Source organism: Raphanus sativus, unplaced genomic scaffold (assembly GCF_000801105.2).
Source record: "Raphanus sativus cultivar WK10039 unplaced genomic scaffold, ASM80110v3 Scaffold0471, whole genome shotgun sequence".
Lineage (NCBI taxonomy): Eukaryota > Viridiplantae > Streptophyta > Magnoliopsida > Brassicales > Brassicaceae > Raphanus > Raphanus sativus.
In genome coordinates, this window is record NW_026615789.1 from 34,917 (window position 1) to 38,453 (window position 3,537).

Consider the following 3,537-nt stretch of genomic DNA (forward strand, 5'->3'; position numbering starts at 1 on the left):
TAGGATGGTAAGTGAATTTGATCGGACCTGTTCTCTAAAGCTTGCAATCGATCCTCATCCCAACGACAGTTAGGTGGTGAGATCGATCTGCAAAGCGATCACTGCCACGACAGTGGAGTGTTCCAGCTGAGTGATCCGAGTTCTAGAAAGCACTTCATCCCTCTTGAATATTGTTTGGCTCCAATTCAACACGCAATGAAATACCCTAGGCTAGCTCTTGTTTAATTGAATCAATCTCATGTTTATTTTTGCTTGTTAACTATCGCCTCTTTCAACCAAATTATATCTTCTTCTTAGCTTGATTTCGGAACTTATAGAACTAGAGTGTAGACTGGTCCTCTGGATTTGAATCTCAAGTACTACAATTGCAACTGTTAACTTGGCAGTAGCAAGGATTCATTTTTAGTGTATCAAGTTTTGGCGCCGTTGCGACGAGGACCAGATTTTTTACCTCTAATTTTCGGTTTCATATCTAGTCTAAGATATCTAACTCGTGTTATTTTCTTTGTTGCAGCTGATGATCCAGGTGCATGACCAGTAGACACACTCGGAGCAACGCACAAGGACAATTGCATCAGCTTACCAACGAGGAATTAGCGAGATTGGAAAGACAAAACCGTCAACAGCCGAGATCAATGAACACCAACATGGGTGATCATCCAGATGATCTCACTGCTGCGTTTGCACTCATGCAACAGCAGATGCAGCAGATGCAGCAGACGATCCAAGCGCAGCAAGCTGCTCTGAATGCTGCGAACCAGCATAACCAACAGGAGGAAGTGGTCCAGATCGGCCAGAGAAACTTACTGTGTAATCTGCCTGCTACGCGATCTGCCATAACCCCTCCACCCGTGCACTAGGCAAGACTTCGAGATCAAGCCAGCTTTGATAAGTCTAGTGCAAAGGAAGATCTTCAACAGACTTCCTGCTGAGATACCGATGGACCACATCGAGCACTTTGAGAAGATGTGTGGTTTCACTAAAGCGAATGGAGTACCACCCGATTACATCAAGTGTACTCTGTTTCCCTTCTCTCTCGATGGGAAAGCTGCTCGCTGGCTTGATTCACTGCCCACGGGATCACTCACACACTTGGGAACAAGTCCGAGGGCCTTCTTAAGCCACTTCTACACGAAATCGAAGACTGCAGCTATGAGACAGAAGATCGTGACCTTCAAACAATTGGTGGATGAGCCGTTCTGCGATGCATGGGAGCGATTCAATGTCTACCGCAGAGAGTGCCCACATCACGGCTTCAAAGAAGACTACCTGCTGGGAGTGTTCTACGATGGAGTAGGCTGGGAGTACAGGAACGCTTTGAACTCAGCCAGTAAGGGAGATTTCATGACTCAGTCCACTCAAGGCGCATTCGAGTTGATTGAGAACATGGCCTCAAGCTCAGCTGATAATAACCGCGAGACTGATCGCACTCAGAAGGTGAAGAGCATTGACAACAGCAAGATTGATGAGCTCTCTGCCAAGGTCGATCAACTGATTAAGAGCGACCAGAACCAGGTCTTCGTCATGGAAGAATCCCCTCAGGATAAAACTACCGCGGAAGGCACATCAGAGGCAGATCAGTTGGCTGAGGATCAGCATGAAGTGAGTTATGTGAATGGGCAAGGATGGCAGTTCAAGAACTATCACCCGAACCCTAACGTGAGGAACAACCCCACCTGTTCAATGCCCCTAAACCAGACGATAAGATCAAGGAAATCAGGGTCAGAACAGTGGATACCAAAGGCCTTATGGCAATCAGGGAAGAACCTTTGTCCTCAACCCAGCTCAGAATGCCCAGTTCCACAGCCAGAAAACAGCCGGTTAATCAGCAGGCTGCAACAACCGGCTCAGGCTGCTCCAATGATGACATGAAGAGCCTCGCCAACATGATGAGCCAACTGCTCCAAGGACAGCAGATCCAAGGAAAGCACTGAACCAGTCACAAACGACATCAACACCAGGATTAATCATATGTTCAATGACCTGAGTGTGAAGTATGACAAAGTCTCAAGCCATATGAGACAGATGGATATTCAGATTGCTCAGACTGCTGAGAGTGTGAAGAGACAGCAAGGAACTCTCCCTGGAAAAACAGACAAGAACCCAAGGAGTGCAATGCAGTAGGTCTAAGGAGTGGAAGGCAACTGCCTGATCTAGCCTCAGGAGATTCACATCGGCTGAGAGAAAGGGAAGCAGAGAGAGTCGGATCAGCCACCTAAAGTTGTACCGCCAGATGAGGAAGATGCCATAACAACCTACTGAGACTGTTCCCGACTGAAGCAGAGCGACCCGCTGGGGTTGTTCCAACCGACTGCAGCACCCTTCTCCTGCTCGTCAGTATGTACCGAAAGTGCCTTACCCTGTTCCAGCTAAAGCTACACACAAGGATAAGGAAGAGATGAAGTGCAGGAAGATGCTTGAAGACCTAACTGTCAAACTCCCTCTGATGAGTGCGATCCAGATGATACCATCCATGCGTAGCTTTGTTAAAGGGGCTGATCTCTCGGAAGATATCTGATGACAGCGAATTCATGATTGTCTCTAAAGAGTGCAGTGCGGTGCTCCAGAACAGAAGGATCAAGAAGCTGGATGATCCGGGAAAATTTGTCCTCTCAGTTCAGATTGGGAGAACAGTTCTCATGCTCGCTGGTCGATCTAGGGTCAAGCATAAACTCATGCCATATACTGTAGCCAAGCGCCTTGGATACACGGACTTCAAGGCCTACCAGGATGTCCCTAGTATTGCTTGATCGATCGGTGAAGGTCTCCAGTTGAATCCTCGAGTCTTCCTTTCTGGTTGGGAAACACACTTGTTCCTGCCGATTTCGTTGTTCTGGAAGTCGAGGAAGATTCCAATGATCCCCTGATCCTAGGCAGACCATTCCTCTGCACTGTTGGAGCTATCATCGATGTCCGACAGGGGAGATCGATCTCCACCTTGGAGAATATTTGTGATGAAGTTTGAGATGGATCAGATGCTTCAAGAAACCGATGCTGGATGGACAAACTTTCACTGTCCAAGAAGATGGTGATCCGCTGGAGCCGCATGAGGGAATGATAGAGGAGATTCTCACCGAGGATCCGCTTGAACTCGCCTTAGTCAGAGCTGATGAAGCCAGCGAGCTTAGAGAGTGTTAATGCTGATGCCTATGCCAAATTCCTGGATTCAGCCAGGAAGTATTGAGAGAATGGTGGCGAATCTAAGTCTGGGGAAGAACAGTGAGTCCAGCAAACCGACTGGAACAACGCGCCTTAGAACCCGTCTGTTTCCGGCGGCTCAGACCGATGAACTCATGGAGCGAACTGAAAGCTCCAAAGGTAGAGCTCAAATCCCTATCCCAAGGGACTCAGGTATGCATTTCTTGGACCCAACTCCACATATCCTGTCATTGTGAATGCTGACCTAAACAATGCAGAGACTGCTCTGCTTTTGTGTGAGCTGAAGAAAATATCGTAAGGCTTTAGGTTATTCTCTAGCTGACATACATGGCATTTCACCTGATCTTTGCATGCATAGAATACACCTGGAAGATGAAT

General features: G+C 47.7%; 1 pseudogene; it reads right to left on the minus strand.

Moving 5' to 3' along the window:
- Positions 1-1,141: 1,141 nt before the first annotated feature.
- Positions 1,142-1,256, minus strand: LOC130502258 (small nucleolar RNA R71; annotated as a pseudogene).
- Between the last annotated feature and the right edge of the window lie 2,281 nt (positions 1,257-3,537).